Here is a 17,705-nt window from a genome sequence, read left to right as displayed (position 1 = left end):
CAGTGTGGGGAATACAGTCAATAACTAAGTAATATCTTTTTGTGGTGACATATAGTAACTAGACTTATCCTGGTGATCAGTTTGAAACAGTATAGAAATATCGAATTACTATGTTGTATAACGAGAACTAACATAGTATTGTAGGTCAATTACATTTTCAAAGCAAACTAACCAACTAACTCATAGAAAAAGAGATCAGATTCATGGTAACCAGAGGCAGGAGTGGTGGATGGGGGGAGGGGGAACTGGATGGAGGCAGTCAAAAGGGGCAAACTTGCAGCTGTAAGATAAATACTAAGGATGTAATGTACAACATGATAAATATAATTAACCCTGTTGTATATGAAATATTGTACATGAAAGTTGTTAAGAGAGTAAATCCTGAGTTCTCATCACAAGAAAAAAATTTTGTTTTCTATTTCTTTAATTTTGTATTTATATGAGGTGATATATGGTCACCAAACTTATCCTGATAATCACTTCATGATGTATGTAAGTCAAATAATTATGCTGTATACCTTAAACTTATACAGTGCTGTATGTTAATTATATCTCACAGAGTTTGTCCAGAGACAGAGAGAAGTGAGTCTGTCCGAGGGAGGTGCTGGCCTTATAGGGTAACCAGGGTGGGCTTTCCATGGTTTTACCAACAGTAGGAGGCTCAGGACAGTGGGAGGTGCCACATTAGCTGCTCTGGCTGGGTTGATAAGTTACTGAAGCACTCTGAAAAAGCATGCTTGTAAACTCACAGGAGACTTCTAGAAAGAACCAGAAAGAGTACAAGGGTAGTGAGATGTCCTGCAATAATGGTGGCTGTCAGAGTCAGAGCAAGGGTATTAATGTATATGTGATTTAACTCCCTGAGTTACACTGAGTTCTGAGACACACAGATTACATGTGAAATACCAGTGAGTATGCTTCCAAGAACTAAAAGAAATACTGTGGTAACTACACAAAAGACGAGAAACAATTTCAAGTATGATATCCAACTCTTCACAAACAGAATGGGCCCAGCTGGCTCTTCAATAAGTTTACTTTTTTCCAACTCAGTGCTTTCTGGTCAAATCTCAGAATCTCTCCTTGACTAAAATGGTTTGTATCTGAGGCATGTAGCCTGAGCTAAAGATATTTCTTAGCTTCATTTCTCTGTGAAGGACAGATATATCTACATGTATTTCTATCCAGGAAAAATTTTGAATTTGTTTGAGGAAGATAATATTTAGCATACCTGGTGTGAAGAGACTCAAGTATCATACAAAAGTCTTGACATCTTAGGAAGAAAAAATGATCATAGAGGTATGAGAGTGGGCAAGAATAATAAAAATGACTATGAAGAAAGTCAAACCCAACTTGCTCCACTGTTGTGTGGGGTTCAGAGTAAGTCAGTGGGATGGACAAATTCAGAGCTTTTTAAATGACTTTACCTCAAATTTACCTTCAGTTGGAGAAAAATTACTAGTAGTTCTTAGCCTTGTCTTTTTTTGTGGTTTATTAGTGACTTGGATGGCAACATGAAAATCATGCTTGTCATACTTATCAATGTCACAAAGCTGGGAAAGGTTGTCCAGAAAGTACTAGGTAGGCTGGAATGTAAGAATGAAACTTAAAAATGAAATTTTATAAAATGAAATATTCAACTATTTAACAGTAATTAAAACCAATTAAAATAAAATCAGTTGTTTTCCTGATGTATGCCCAGCTTGACAACTTTTCATGGAAGAAGAAAGCATGAGTTAACAGGATGAAGAGCGTGCTAAGAAAATTAACACAATATTAAACTATAACAATACAAGCATTTTGTCCAAATTAAAGCAGCAAAGTGTACCACTCTGGCTGTGTGTTGATCATGCCTGAAATATTATGGACAGAATCTGAATACCCAGCTTTCAGAGCTGTTGAACACGTAGGTACCTAGAGGTGGTGGAAGAAAAGGATGAAGAGAGATCTGGAAGCCATGTGATGAGATGAAGAGGTCAGCAAGTCAGAGATGTTTATCCAGGAAAAGAGAACAGGTATGACTGGTAACGTCAATTTGCTGGAAGGGAAGTCATGTGGACGGTGACTGTTGTTACTTTATCTGCCTCCAGAGGGCAGAAACAGGACCCGTGGGGGAAAGTTGCAAGGAGGCGGTTTTCAGAAGACTTGGTTTGGGTCTAGAGTTGTTGATAAAAGGCTGTCTTGGAAAGAAGCATTTTCCCTTTTCCTGGCGGTGCTCAGGCTGAGGCTGGGTGCTTAGCTGTCATTGACGTGGGGCAAAGATTCTGCTTTGGGAGAGAGCAGGCCGAAAAACTTTAGCTCTCTATCAGCCCTGTGATTTTATGAGCCCTGACAGCTTATTCAGCTTCTACCTGAATAGTTCTGATAACTGTGGGACACTCTTTTGGAAATGACTTATATATATATATATATATATATATATATATATATATATATATATATATATAGTTACAATTTGCCCTTGTCTTGCATTGAACAATAGTAAGGAAGGTGAAACTATAGCTTGACTGGTTGAAATGTTCTGGAGAAAAGTGCAGTTGCAATGTTGCTCTTAGATTTTATTGTTGACTGAGCTGGCTAACCCTTACTCTAGTTCACACTCTAGTGAATTCTAACACTCTTCAAAACAGGATTAATTGGTTTTTCATCAATATTCGTGTTGAAGCTGGTATCAGATCTGGCTCAGTACATTAGAACAAGAAGTAGATGCAAAGAGTTAATGTCCTCTAAGGTCAAGATTGTGTTTCAAGATTAGAGGCAAGACTGAGCCTGCCTGTGAGAATCTAGCAACCCCAGCTGCAGGCAGAGGTAGGATATGGAGACTGAGAACCTGGCTGGGTCTTCTAGATATTAGGTATTACTAGCTATAGTGATCTTTGAGAAAGAGGTTTGAATTTACAAATCTTAGGCTGAGAAGTATTACAGGTTTAATGGTTTGAGACCTTTTCAATGCTAGTTTCAAATATGTTAGATTTGCATTTCTTTTGTTATAAAGTAAGTTATCTAAAGTCAGGAAGTATAACTTTGAACCTTTTATTTATTTAAAAATTTTAACACAACTCAGCTTACGTTGCATGGGCGATGGAAGGGTTTGCAAGTCTGTATATTTTGTTATAGGTCTTAACTTCTAGGCATCTCATTTGGATGTTAATTGCTGTACTAGAGCAAGTCCTAAGTTGCTTTTGGAGCAAAGTTATGACTGTGGTTCTATAACTTAGGACCTAGGGTGGCAGATGACTTGGGTGTTGTCAACGCAAGACAATAATACTCATTGCCTTAAGTTGAACCTTCATTTGCAGAACTACCGCTCTGGGCTAAGACTTCATCATCTCCCTCATGGGTTCAGGGCATGCCTCTCTGACATGAACCTTGTTTTAGATCCTGCTGCTAGGAGAATCAACTTTGAAACCCACTTCAGTCACTTCATGCCTTTATAATCCTACAGTGATTTCTCAATTATGAAATTTAAATCTCTCAACACGTAGTTGGGAGCCTTCTCAAAAGTTTCTCTCTAGTAAAGGCATCTTCATTCATTCATTCATTCATTCAATGAGGAACCAGCCTTTATTTATTATCAGGTGCTTGAGGTTTTTATTCCTCACAACAACCTTAGCAGGAAGGTAATATCACCACTTAATAAATAAATGACCCAGGCTCAGAGAACTTTAAAAACTTGTCCAATGTCACTGGTTTTTGTCTGATTATAATTTCCGTGCTTCTTCCACTACACCATACTTCCTCTCATTTTGCAAACACTTAATTGGGTTTCTATTCTGTCCAAAACTGATGTTAGGTGTTAGGATAAGAAGACAAATGAAACGCTGAGATTATATATATGAAAATACATTTAAAATTTTAAGGCATTTTGTATCATTGATTCTCTTTTTATAAAATTTTTTTTTAATGTGGACCATTTTTTTAAAGTCTTTATTGAATTTGTTACAATATTGCTTCTGTTTTATGTTTTTGTTTTTTGGCCGAGGCATGTGGGATCTTAGCTCCCTGACCAGGCATCGAACCTGCACCCCCTACATTGGAAGGGGGGGTCTTAACCACTGGACCACCAGGGAAGTCCTGATTCTTCTTTTTTTTTGCGGTACGCGGGCCTCTCACTGTTGTGGCCTCTCCTGTTGCGGAACACAGGCTCCGGATGCGCAGGCGCAGCGGCCATGGCTCACGGGCCCAGCCGCTCCGCGGCATGTGGGATCTTCCCGGACCGGGCACCATCCCGTGTCCCCTGCATTGGCAGGCGGACACTCAACCACTGCGCCACCAGGGAAGCCCCCGATTCTTCTTAATTGGAACAAATTCAGCCTAGTGGAAGAAACTGGAAGAAATAATTCTGTCTTCTGAATTTCTCTTGCCTACTTTTACCTCCTTTGCCAAGCCTGTCTTACTACACTTGAATTCAAACTTCCACCCTCTGAAGTTTGCCCATTTATCTAGTCATTCAGATTCTTAAAACATACTTTAAAATTAATTTATTCAACAAACATTTATAAGGAGGGTATTATATTCAAAGTACAATGCTAGGTTAATGCTGGGGATACAAAAATGAACAAGACCAGCCAAGTGGAAGAGATATACAGTAACTTCAGAGCAATGTGAGAAGCACTGAAAAGCATTATGAGATTGTGGGGAAAAGAGCTGCAAGGCTATGGGAAGGGAGGGGGTGATCAAAGATGAGGAAATGATCCTTAGATAGGGTAGAGGAAGAAGTATGCTCCAGACAGAGTGAAAGGATGTGCAGAGGGAGAGAGGTGGTTGGAAGTCATGAGAGTTCAGCTGGGTTGGAGGCCATAGCTCAGGGGCAAGCTAGAGAAGCTGAGGCAGGAGCTGGGAACCTCTGCTTTATCTTTTTTCCCTTCCAATACAGAACTATGGCCTAGGATTGGAACCATGTTCTAGAAAGATGGCTTCCAGAGACTCTTTGGGAACATTTGCAGAAAGAAGCCAGTTAGGAGGGAGGGCCCCATTTGCCTGGATTCACCGTTATTCCCCCATCTCCAAAAAAGAATTGCAAATTCTACAACAAAAGGAGCTATTTCTTAGTATTCTTTTATGTTCTTCGGGCTTTAATACAGTACTACGGGGCTTCCCTGGTGGCGCAGTGGTTGAGAGTCCGCCTGCCGATGCAGGGGACATGGGTTTGTGCCCCAGTCCGGGAAGATCCCACATGCCGCGGAGCGGCTGGGCCCGTGAGCCATGGCCGCTGAGTCTGCGTGTCCGGAGCCTGTGCTCCGCAACGGGAGAGGCCACAACAGTGAGAGGCCCGCGTACCGCAAAAAAAAAAAAAAGAAAAATACAGTACTATGTACAGTAACTTTATCTGACAAATGGTTGTTATGTATTTTTTAGGTCAATGAAAGTAATACATTGCCTCTGGTTGCTACCTAGTACTGCTTTGTAGCCTAATAATTGAGGCTAATGTAATTATGTAGAATACCTGGGAAGGTAAAAAGAGAAGTGGCCTCTCTGGGATAATTTCTACTTTCTTGTCTCCCTGGATAATTTGAGGGGTGGGATGGGATGCAGTTGGCTAACCATTTTGAGTCTGTACAACAGGATACATTACATTTGACTTGATTAATATAACTCAGCAATTATCTAATGAGTCCTACTGTGGCCTATGCATTATGCTATGTTTGACACGGAAATACAGATATGAGTAAGGAACACTCTCTGCTCTTGTGAGCTCATATTGGGTACTGTAGGGGGAAATAGACATTTTAACTTCGGTGTAATAAAATCTGTTCACGCTACGTTAACCATATGAACAAACTGCTGTGGGAAATAGAGAAAGGTGACAAAATAGCTCATAAGGTTGTTGTGGGGATTTTAAAAAAAGTTAATATATGTGTAAATGAAAAATAATGTCATAGTTTTAGCTCTGATTATTACTCAGCAAACCCTGCATTTATATTGGTGTTGGCGATCGTTTGCAGAATATGCAGCCCTAGCCTTTCAGGAGTTTCTAGTTCCTCTAAGCCTAAGACTTCTTTAGTCCGGCTGAACCAAAAAGAGTTTCCGGATAGTTATGCAGGTCTGGAGGCGGGGGGAGGGGGAAGGAGGATCCCACAGCGCCTGCGAATCTGAGCTTGTGGAGGCGGTTATACTCGGCAGATTACGGCAGGGGGCGGGCCCCAAATCCCCATGTGGTCCCGACATCATTGACATGGCGGAATCCCCCATCTAACCCTCCTGGTAGTTATTTGAGCGGCGGCGGCGGCCGGAGGACAAGGAGAGCGGCGGCTGCAGCAGCGGCGGGAGCTGCGAAGGGGCGGCAGGGATTCTCGGGGCTGGCTGCTGGGAAGGCGTGGGAGACCCGGTGTGTGGCGCGCCCGGAGCCCCGCGTTTCAGCCCGAGGGAAGGTAAGGCATGCAGGAGCGGGAGAATGCGGGGAACCCGGACCCCGAGTCTCAGCCGCCGGGTCACGGCGCGCTGGAAAGCCCCGACCGGACGCCGAGTCCGCCAAAGTGCGTTCCTGTCCCGGAGCGCTCCGGGCGCAGCGGGCTTCCCGAGGAAAACTTGGCGCCAGAGTGCTGGGGCGCTCCGCGCTCTTCTGGGCACCCCGGGAACACGGGGCCCGGGAGCGGGGGTCGGCCAACGCTTTGGGGCCGCGTCTTACTGGGCTCCGGGCCCCCGCTCGTCCCCCCAGCTGGCCAGGGCTTGGAGGAGGGAAAGAAACGGGTAGATTCTTGATGGAAAAAAAAATCTGGGCAGTGGTTCCCGGGTTCTCCCTCCCCCCCCCCCCGCCCTCTCCCCGTCGCCCTCCCAGGCCTTCCCAGCAGATTTTGTCCGAGGAATCCGCTCCCCCTCCCGGAATCTCCGCTGCAGGAACGCTGCCCGGGAGGGGGAGGGCGGGCGGAGGGGCCGAGGAATCTTCGACGTGTCACTTTCTGAGGCTGTAGATTTCCATATGGTGGAGGGGAGGAGGGCGGGTGTGCGAAGTGGGGCTGGAAGTTGGGGCCGCCTCTCCGCGCCAGGCGGGGCGGGCCGGGACCTCCGACCCGGGGATGCTCGCGGGGAGGGTCCCGAGCCCGCGCCGGCCCCCAGCCCAGGCCAGGCCTCTCAGGGACACTCCCCGCCTCGCCGCTGGCCACCTCCGTGCGCGCCACGTCCTCCCTCCCCGTCCTGCCCCCCGGGCTCCCCCCGGGTTGGGGGCGGTAACCGGCGGCTGCGGCCGGACTCGGCGAGCAGGCGGCTGGAAGCTCGGGCGGGGGAGTGGGGCGCGGCGGGAAGGAGCGGGCGACCGGGTGTGTGGGCCAGCGTAGCTCCGGTCAGTCGGTCACCCCGAGGGGCGCCCGGGCCGGGGTGGGGCCGGCGGGCGGAATCCGTGCCCAGAGGCGACCGGGAGGGGCCGCGCGGACCGTCTGGTGCCCGCGGTGGGGCGGGGGCCGGCCGGCGTGGGAAGGGCCTGTCACTCTGGGCGGAAAGTGGGGCCTCGGGCTGTGCCCGCGAACTTTCCCAAAGGCCCGGTCCCGGCGCCCCGTGGGAGCCCGAGCACCCGGGCCCGGTGTCTCTGGAGACTGGGTTGGGCCGCCCGGAGGCGCCGTTGGCCGGGAGGCTTCCAAGAGTGCGCGGTTGGAGTTGGAGCTTTTCGAACCTCAATTCCCACCCTTCTATACCTGACGAAGGGAAGCAATGGCATTTTATCCAGACAGTGCCGTTTGCGGACTTACTTAAAAGTTAAAACTTTTTATATTTTATATTCTCATCAGTCCAGCGTGTTCTTGAAACAAAATTTGGAATTTGGCCGCGACGGGCCAACGCTGGGGCCCCAGATCCACACGTTTCTCTCTCCATCCCTGTTGGTTTCTAGTCTTCCTCCCCATCTTCCATCCAGGGTTAATCATATTTTGGGACAGGCGAGGTCGTTTGTTCGGTGAGCACCCCCTGATTGCTTGTATGTTTATTTTTTAATGTGCAGTTATTTGATTTGAATTTCCTCCAGTTTCCAGGCCCTGGTGGGGAAAGCTAAGGAAGAGGGAATACGCCACCTTTTTTTTTTTTTTTTTAAATGTGGAGAGAGGTGGGGCATTGGAAAAGGGGAGGCACGGTGGTTGTAGGCAGAGAGTGAGAGGGAGCAGACAGACCCGGAAGAAAAGGAATCTGCTCTGGAATAACACTTTTTTTTTTTTTTTTTTGGAGGCTTCTGGCCTCGGGCAAAAATGCACCGCTCTGTTCTCATTTCTACTGCCTGAGTTGCTCTTCACTCTCAAGTTAACGCTGTGACTCTGGGGCCCTGGACAACGCCCGGGGGAAGAGACCCGCAGCCACAGCCAAGAGCAGCCCGTGGCCCTGGTTTTGTGCCTTGCATGGGGCCCCGTGGTTCTCCCTGATTGGAAGCGGCCTCTGTGGAACCAGCGTTCAGTAAATTTCTTGGCTCCCGGGGAGCAGCTATTAACGAGGGTAAAGTCTTTGGGCATGCTTCTGGTCCTGCAAGGGGACTCCCCCCTATAAGGGTGTAATTCTCACTTTGTTTAGACGCTAGAGGGTCACCCACAAGCTGGCTAAGAATGAGGCATAGCTGGTAGAAAGAAAAAGTCTCTAAAAAATGGTACTTAGACTCGTATGTGCTTTTAAAGTGTTTTGGCTTAAATGCTTGTGAGAGAAAAAAATTCTACGTGAAGATAGCGTTCATTTTAAAAGAGATCTTAAAACTGCAAGATACTATCATGGAATAGGAGGTTGTAGCTTCTAATTACAGTATGTACAATATCAGAAAGATATTCCAGTAACCTTTTAAGACAGACCTTATAAATAGCTCACATCAGACCATGGGCTGGCTGTATTGGAGAGCCAGTCTTCCAGGGTTTCTAGAGGAATGCTTGGGATCCGTTAGGAAGCTGGCTGTAGGAGCCTGAGTAGTAGTTTACTCGGTAGGAGTTTGTGCCCCTTTTGCTTAACACTTCATTTTATGTGGTAAAATTTGATAACGTCCTTAGAACTGAAAACCTGAAGAACTTCCCAGCTTTTCAGTTTTAGGAAAATGAGGCCCAGGGAGGGGAAGTGACTTGTTTGGTATTGGCAATCAGAGATTAAAATCCAATACAGAATTGTATTAATAGCTACTCTTTTTTTAGCTATCTAATGTGTACTAAGTACTGTGTATTGTGTTTTTTATATATTATCTCATTACAATTCTAATCTTTCAATTTAGGTGATGTTAAGGACATTTTATAGACAAGGCATTGAGGTTCACAGAAATTTAGTAACTTGTGTAAGATTACATAGAATTTTCTTCTGTAATGCAAATGGTTTTATATCTGCTGTCCAGTATGGCAGCCACCAGGCACGTGTAGCTGTTGTACCATTTAAAATGTGGCTAGTTCGATGGAGGAACTGTATTTTAAATTGTATTTACTTTTAATTATCTTAAACTGCTACTTGTGGCTAGTGGTTAGGTACCATATTGGGGATTGCAACGTAGAACTTTCTGACTCTCAAATCTATTCACGTTTATTGCTTATTTATTGCTTTTAAGATCTTGTAATTCAGTTTTCTTCCTTCCATACCACCAGAGGAAGATTATATTCAACTCTTAAGTGGAATTTAAATACTGGATTACCTATAGCTCAAAAACAAGCAAAAAATGTTTTTTTAAAAATACTTGAATGTCATGGTAAAAACTGATAGAAAAAAACTTTGTGACATTTTCTGTTTGATTGAAATAACTGCCTATAGGAATTGCTGAGAAGGTAGTTAGAGCTTCTTGGTTATTTCAATGTAATAAAAGTATAAGTAGGGAGCAGCATGAAAAATCACTGATGGGGAGTTGAAAAAAAATTACCCCTGATATCCATGGTTACCTGTTAATTCGGTGATTCTTTTCAAATGTCTTCATTCAGGTAAATAATATAGCCAAACTATCACTCACTTTTCCTTAACTAGCTGCACAATTAATCTGAAGAATTAAAATCATTGCTTTACTACCAGAGAATGAAATTCAAATATAAAGCACTAGATCTGTCTGTGAATTGGGAAGAATATGTTTAAGATTGAAACAAACAGCAAGAAAGATTCTTTAGGTGGCATATGGTCAAATAGTTTTCTAATTAGTGGATTTAATTTAAATCTGTTACATTTTAGAATTTATTTGGTAGAAGGAATTTCAACAACTTTTTGATTTTATATGAAATAGTGAAAATTCCAACTCATGTTAAAGTAAGCATTCATTTATGTGGATTTCATCCATAAATATCCAGTAACCCAATACCTTTTTCTTTCTGGTTTTTTTTTTTATGCATACTGCTTTCAGGAAAAGACAGATGATAAAATAATCTCTTTTTATTAGGATTTTAAGAGCAGTAACTTCCAGATTCATTATAAATATATCTGAATCTGCTGTATCTTTCATAGTTACTGTACTGCTCAGGGATAATTGCAGCTCATAATCCTGACCCTAGAGCATTATATGATCCTGAAAGACCTACACAAGTAAATCAGCTTTAAATTGTTCTATATTATTTTAGTGTTATGTGAATTGCATGGCCTCCAGCTCTGAAAATTATAAATTCAACTAAAGGTGAGGCATCAGTTAGACAATCAGATAGCTGAAAAACCCTTTCATACCCATTCCTGACTATTGGGATCATAGTTATTTTCAAGGAACCAACATAAGAACCATGTTATTGGATTATAGTGTTCTTGTGAGTGTGACAAATATTGGAAACATGATTTAACTCAGGATGTATGGTTCCATTTTTAGGACATCAAGGTGCTTAGTACAAATGAGACGTAATTTAAAAGATAAAGATATCGAAATGATTGGCAAAGATTAGAAATCTTATACCCTCTGGTGCAGGCCACATCTGAGTATGGGTTTGAAATCAGAATATCTTATCTGTCAAGGACTTAGTTTACTTCTTGGCTGTGTGTCCCTGTTAGACTACTGAACCTCTCAGTCTGGGTTTCCTCATTTTAGTATAAGGCGAAAACATCTCACCTGTACCATTTATCAGGTGGTTGTCACAAGGGGTTAATGAGTCAGTGTATTGAAAAGTGTTTAGCAAAGCCTTATACAAACTCCATAGTTCACTATATTCCAAAGTTTAAAAACTGAGCTGTTCTTACAGTATTACTTTGTATGTTTTCAGAGACCTCCAAATTGTGTTTGGCCACTTTGAAAAGTGGTTTATTTTTTCCTTTGTGACGAGTAAATAAAGTTTCAATCTTTAGATAGCAGTTTCATTTTCTCCCTACTTTTAATGTAATAGTTGATCTGTGACCTCTCAAAAGTTGTCTTTCCTTACATGTGGTCCGTAGCTCGTTAGCATTGCTGAAGTGGACAAGGCAGTCTGCTTGATTCAGGGTCATTCTTGAGGTGGAGGGGACAAAGTGCAATCTCTTATTAGAGGAACTTCCAAAGCAATGATAGAGGCATAGGCTTTAGTTCCTGTATATTATCTTAGTAAGCCTGTTATTTGAGCTTTCAATAATTATAGCTGAGAATGGGGGAAAAGAATCATTTTCTGTGTAGGGGAATCTTTGCATCCTACCTCTGTTTTCACTTTAGAAATCACAATTGCCTTTTCTTCACTTTAACAAGGTTAATCCATTCAATGAGAGTTTTTTGTGTTAAGACATTTTCAAGCAAACCTTAATTCTCATCCTTAACAGCTGTTGGGAATGCACTTAGGTGGTTGAGGAGAAGCTTTATTCTTTAGTTGACATTGAATGCCTTTGAATATAGGAAAATATTCATAAGCCCACACTTTTTTTTTAACCTTAAAATACACAGTATGGTACAGTATTAATGTGTTTTTTAAACGGCAGAGAATGCTTCAATCACTGTGGCTAGACAGAGGCAGGTTTCTGTGGAAGCCAAAATATAGGCTCACTTGGGAGGATGACTTGAGGTTGGTACTTGAACTCTTTGCAAGGTACAGCCAATGAGAGGCTGATCTCTAGTCACAAGCTTACCCAGAGGGGAATTGTTTGTGGTGCAGGTTTAGTGTCAAGGATGAGTCCTTGGAGACCAGAGGTATGTGGGGTTGGAATTGGGGGTTGGGAGGTTTTTAAACCACCAGATATAAATCAGGTAAGATAGACTATAATGATCAACTATTACAGGTGGGGAGGTTTCTCAGTTTAAAAATGGATCAGTCCTTGAATCTCTTTTTGTCCCTAGTTGAGATATGCAAGTTTAGCATTCTGAAACACCTGGATTGTAATTTCATTGGCTGATGAGATGTCTTTGGCAATACTCCCTGTCGGTTCAGTCACTGGCTCCTAATATCTTTTGTTTCTATAATATTACAACTGCTTGTCAGTTTTTAAGTAACTGGAGGGAGGAGATTTTAGTGAGACGGTGTTAAGCAAAAGCTAGCATTATTTGAGATTCTAGTAGGTATCTTTAAAATGTCCCGTGTGTTAAATGATTATGTTTGATTTTAAAATGTAATTTTATTTCATTCACTTGTTTATTGACTCAGGAGGCACTTACTGAGTTCTAAACTGGGTTCTTAATGGAATATTCTTATGCTGTCCTGACTTTTTGGCAAATGCAAGACATTTTTCTGTTTACTTATAGGGGTATTTTGCTCATATTTTTGGAATGTAGTATAGAGAGCTGTGTCTACCACCAGACTCCTAGAGCAGGATGGTGATAACTTCAGTCCTTTGCTCCTTTCTGAAACTTGAGAAATGTTAAAATTGGAGCACCTATAGGCTATGTTTAAAACTAAATTTATGTTAGAATTTTAGGCTTCCGATACTTCCTTGTTTTGACTCTGGAAGATGAAGGTTTTTATAATGGCAACCAGTTAGAAAAATTTGCTTAAACTAAGTTGATATAATACAAACTCATAGTGTTCAATTATGAAAAGCTTTCTGTTGAAATAATTATCCAGATAATTGTCTTCATACATGAGCAAATATAGTATGTTTGAGAAATAATGGTAGATTCTAAAATCCCAGGAAATAACATGATTTAATTTATTCTTAAGGATCTCAGTCAGATTCTCCACAGCTGGTGGAAGAGGGTCTCTGTTAAAAATAACTCCATTGTTCTGGATGTAACTAATTAGGAATTTGCAATTATCCAGGCAAGTCTAGGATAAAGTTTGGCTTCCTACTCTATATGAAAAGGTTTTACCATAACAGAAGTTTAAATAGATCATAGAGGGAATATTTACCTAATTAGGAGGACAAAACACTTTAAGCACCTTGGAAAAATCAATTTACTTAAAAGCAGTGTAAAACTGCAGTATGGGTGGAAGCTAGTTCTCCTAGTGCGCTTTTTCATAGAGGTGCAGGACCGCCATGAAATACATGTCAATTTATTCAGTGCTATCACATGAACTAGGAACAGTTTACCAGCAAAAGTTAGAACTATATTTTTGTATGCAAAATAAATCACAACAATAAACAAATATCCACCTCCCCATCTCACCCCACCCCCACCAATAGACTCCCAAATATGCCTGTTGATTTGTTTTGGCGGTTTTCTGTTGCCATTTGTTTTGCTACTTGCTGTCTCCTGTAAGCACTTGATGGCAGATTGGTAAGAGCAGGTGTTAAAGGTTTAAGGACATCATTATTGCTTTTAGCTGCCCATCTCCTCCTCCGTGAGTTTGGGCAAAGTTGTGGAAACTACTGCCAGTGGTATTTAGGTAAGCTCATTACACAGCCTCGTCTTCTGGTTTACTAAAGCAAGACCTTCTTGTTCCAGGTACTGTGTGAACTGACCCATAAGAAAGGTAAATTTCCTTTAAAATATCTCAAGTATTTGCATCCACTTACTCAGACATGAGATTTTCAAGTATATGACTTTTTAGGGTTCAGATTGACAAGTTTTTATGGTACAAGTTCTAAGTGTAGGATCATTAATATATTTTTAGGGTATTCTCCTTTTTCTCTTATATTTTAAAGTGTTATTTTTAAACACATTTTATATTTTCTATTAAGTCATTTAAGAGGAAAATACTAAATGTCTTCAGATATTACTGTTCCTGATTTTTCTGTTGTGGTTTTTCTTGTATCAGGAAAAAAAAATTTAATTTAGGGTAATAAAGGTAAACATTATTCCGAATTAGTGAATCAGAGAATACTTAAGAGTATATTGAATTGGAACACCAGTGTATTGTTGTTGGGAATGTAAAAAGGTGCAGCTGCTGTGGAAAACAGTTTTGCGGTTTCTCAAAACGTTAAATATATAATCGCCTAGCAATTCCATTGCTAAGTATGTACCCAAGATAATTGAAAGCAGGGACTCAAACAGATACCTGTACACCAGTGTTTATAGCAGCATAATTTAGAACATCTAAAAGGTGGAAACAACCCAGGTGTCCATTCACAGATGAATGGATAAACAAAATGCGGTGTGTACATACAGTGGATTATTATTCAACTGTAAAAAGGAATGAAATTCCAGTACCTGCTACAAGATGGATGAACCTTGAAAACATGCTGAGCGAAATAAGCCAGACACAAAAGGACAAATATTGCCTGTTTCTACTTATGTGTGGTACCTGGAATAGGCAAATTCATAGAGAAGAAAGTAGAATAGAGATTACCAGGAGCTGGGGAAAGAGGAATGGGTGTTATAGTTTAATGGGTACCGAGTTTCTGCTTGGGATAATGAAAAAGTTCTGGAAATGAGTAGTGGCGATGGTTATACAATATTGTGAATGTACTTTAATGCCACTGAACTGTACGGCTAAAAATGGTTAAAATGGCAAATGTATGTATATTTTATCACAATAAAAAATTGAAAAAAATTGAAGGAGATTTATTCCACAGGATTTCAGCTTGCCTCTGTTTGCTCCCCCTTGGTCTGCTCCATGTTGGTGTGTAGATGTTTCCCCGCCCTCCCCACCTCCCATTACAGAGTAAACGGAGATTCTCCTAGGCCAGTTTTGGAGGTCAGAGTTTCCTTATTTTATTAACTGAGTTGAATTTAAGAGGAGACTATTTAAAAGTAGGAGATCTCTGGAGGGAAAAGAAAGATATTTTAACATTTAGATGAGCCAGGTAGTTTATTAGTATCCACAGACCACATAGGCACATAAAGGTAATCTATCCTGAATTTCACTGTGAGTCATCCAAAAACCAGAGAGTAGGATGTACAATTAGACCTGTCATATTTTCTAACCTTTAAACCTTTTTTTCCCCCCCAATTTTGTCATCTTCAGTACTTTAGGGAAAACTCTGATTTCCACTTAGAGAAAGGGTCTAAGTCATCTCAGTACTTAGTGTTGGAAAAGCATTCGGTGCTAACATTCTTCAGTTTGTTAGACCAAAACTTATTGGGAGGGGATAGAGTGAAAGCAAGCAAGCATGTAGTATTGTTTTATTCATCTGAACTTGCCTCTAGCACCTAATAATTTCATAGTGGTGACTTTTCTCTGAGTGTCGGTGTCTTGTTTCTTTTTTTGCTTCTGAGGTATTGATGTTGAGTTTGTGCAGATCACTTATGAAAAGATGGGGCAGGATTTTTGTTAAGTGATTGGATATAAAGCTTAAACGTCAGATGTAAAGTGCATGTTAGGAATACTGAAAATATCAGGTAAAAATTCAGATAGAAAGATTTAAGTTTACATACAAATAAGTTCAAGGAAAAATTATACCGTATACTGTGAAATATTTGCCGTCCGTAATAGTTCATTAATTCCTGAACTCCCAGAAAACAGTATAAAGTCGCAAGGGTATGATGCCAGTGTGTCTGCATGCTTTGCCATCTATAAGGGTATATTTTCTTTGCTGTATGTGTAAACGGCTTTCATACCATAGCAGGTCATTTTTGTGGCCGAGAAATTACTCTAGAGATAGGATCATTACGAACTGATTTCAAAAGGTACAGAGAGTCACAGTCTCTTTATATCTGGTAGAGATATGAGGAATTAAAACACCATGTTCACAGAGCGGTCTTCACTGATTTTTGACCTACTCAAAAGAAAAGAGTGTCTCATTCTATTTTGCATATACTCATTTTGTTCCAGAGCCATGATTTCAGGTAATTTATCATTTTCTTTAATTTCTTCTGGCACTGTTTCTATACTTTTCAGAACACTTGTCCTTTTCAGTGTTGTCTGATTGTTTCCTTGTCACTCTTACGTGAGTGTAAGGATATTTACTGATTTAACTTAATGTCTTTGATGGTGAGTGCATAGTAAATGCTCACTGGATGGATGGATGGATGGAGAGACAGATGAATTCCTAGGTTGAATGTGCCATTTAAACTTAGTACCTCTCCTCAGGTGCTCAAGTCATTATTTCTTCTGCTGAAGTTGATTTCTTTGAAGCATGGGCCATGTTACAGGCATTTTTGTGTTTCCACAGTTTTCCTGAAAAGTTTTTTTTCTCATGGTAGGGATCTAATAAATATTAAACAAAACAAAGGCATGAGTCACCTTCAGTGCAAACCTAGCCTTTCATTTACTGTTATTTTAAAGAAACAAAGTTCTCCAGAGAATACGTGGACTTTTTTTAGGTCTGTATCAGATCACTAATTGATTTTGAAAATACAAATAGCATAAATAGCTTATATTTCTGTTCCCTAAAAATGTGGACTTCAATTATGTATGTTTTGCTTGTCTATTGGAGTCAGTTTGGGAATTATAAATTAAGAAAATTATTTTTTGAAAAAGGTGACTTTTCAGAGATCTGTGGTAGTTTAAAATGATCTTTTATAGGGAAATTCTAGAAGGGAGGCATTAAGGGACAGAAAAACAGCAACAACAATAACAACAACATATGTCTTGCTGAGATGGTGGGGGTCCAGCAGAGAGAGTTGATTCTGCTGCACTGGTGGCCAGAGTGTTCAGTGCTAAACTGAACCCTGGAGAAAGGGTCAGAGGGCATGTCATGGAAACCTGAGGAGAATGACCTCAGCCACTTGAAGGTGGCAGTAAAGCACGCCTGAGAAGAGAGGACTTTCTTGGAGCATTATAGGGGGTGGAGGGTGCATGTGCTCTTATTTATTATGTCTGGGGTGGGATCAGAAATCTTTATTAGATGCTTCAGGTGAGTGATATGATCAGACAAGTTTGGGAAACGCAGTCTTGGGGACTCAGCCCTCTTGGTAATCTGTCCTTTTAAGGTTTTTGACCTGATGGCTGGAAAGAACTGAGGTGAGAGGAGTAATTAGGACACCAGAGGACTCTAGTTAGGACCTAGGGCAGAATCGAAGGTCTCCTCAGAAGAATTTAACATCGTATTCTTCAGGATAAAGTGATAACCAGCTCTTAGCAGTTCAGTATAGAAACAAGGACACTTGTCACTTGTGCACTAAACTTCCAAACATTCTAACTGCAAGTCGGATGTAAAATATAACAGTGACCAGCAATTGTTGAGCACCTACCATGTGCCAGGCACTTGCATATATATATATGTATATATTCATTCATTCTTCCATATTCATTAAACTATGAAAGGTAGGTATTATTTGTGTTTTTCTATGTGTTTCCACCATCTACCGCAGAAGCCAGAACATACCTGCTGCCCTATAAGTGGTTGTGAACTAAGACTAGAAGACATGCTCAAAAAGGTTAAAAAGATCACCTAGATTGACTCCAAAACTTCTTTCCAGCTGTATCACACTGCTGCTTTAATAGTTCACATTAAATGTCTTAATTGTATATCCAGACTTGGAACAGTGTCTATTTGTGTTCCCAAGTAGCTGATGCTAAGGCTAAGTATTCGTTGAATGCTTTCCATGTGTTCAACCTGTCTATGGTCCAGAAACCTAAAATTTTCTTTCGAAA

General features: G+C 41.2%; 1 protein-coding gene across 4 annotated transcripts in view; it reads left to right on the top strand.

The window, feature by feature from the left end:
- The first annotated feature begins 6,171 nt into the window (after positions 1-6,171).
- Positions 6,172-17,705, top strand: part of FNDC3B (fibronectin type III domain containing 3B) — a 358,288-nt gene continuing 346,754 nt past the window's right edge. For 2 of the 4 annotated variants that reach the window (XM_060011135.1, XM_060011133.1), the window contains exon 1: positions 6,172-6,368. The gene's annotated coding sequence lies outside the window, so the exon portion shown is untranslated. Of the gene's footprint in view, positions 6,369-7,199; positions 7,277-7,308; positions 8,410-17,705 lie in introns of those variants that run through there. The other 2 variants (XM_060011137.2, XM_060011136.1) reach the window with 2 other exon arrangements.

The sequence above is a fragment of the Delphinus delphis genome, chromosome 4 (assembly GCF_949987515.2).
Source record: "Delphinus delphis chromosome 4, mDelDel1.2, whole genome shotgun sequence".
Taxonomy (NCBI): Eukaryota; Metazoa; Chordata; class Mammalia; order Artiodactyla; family Delphinidae; genus Delphinus; species Delphinus delphis.
This window is presented reverse-complemented; position numbering and strand designations above follow the sequence as displayed.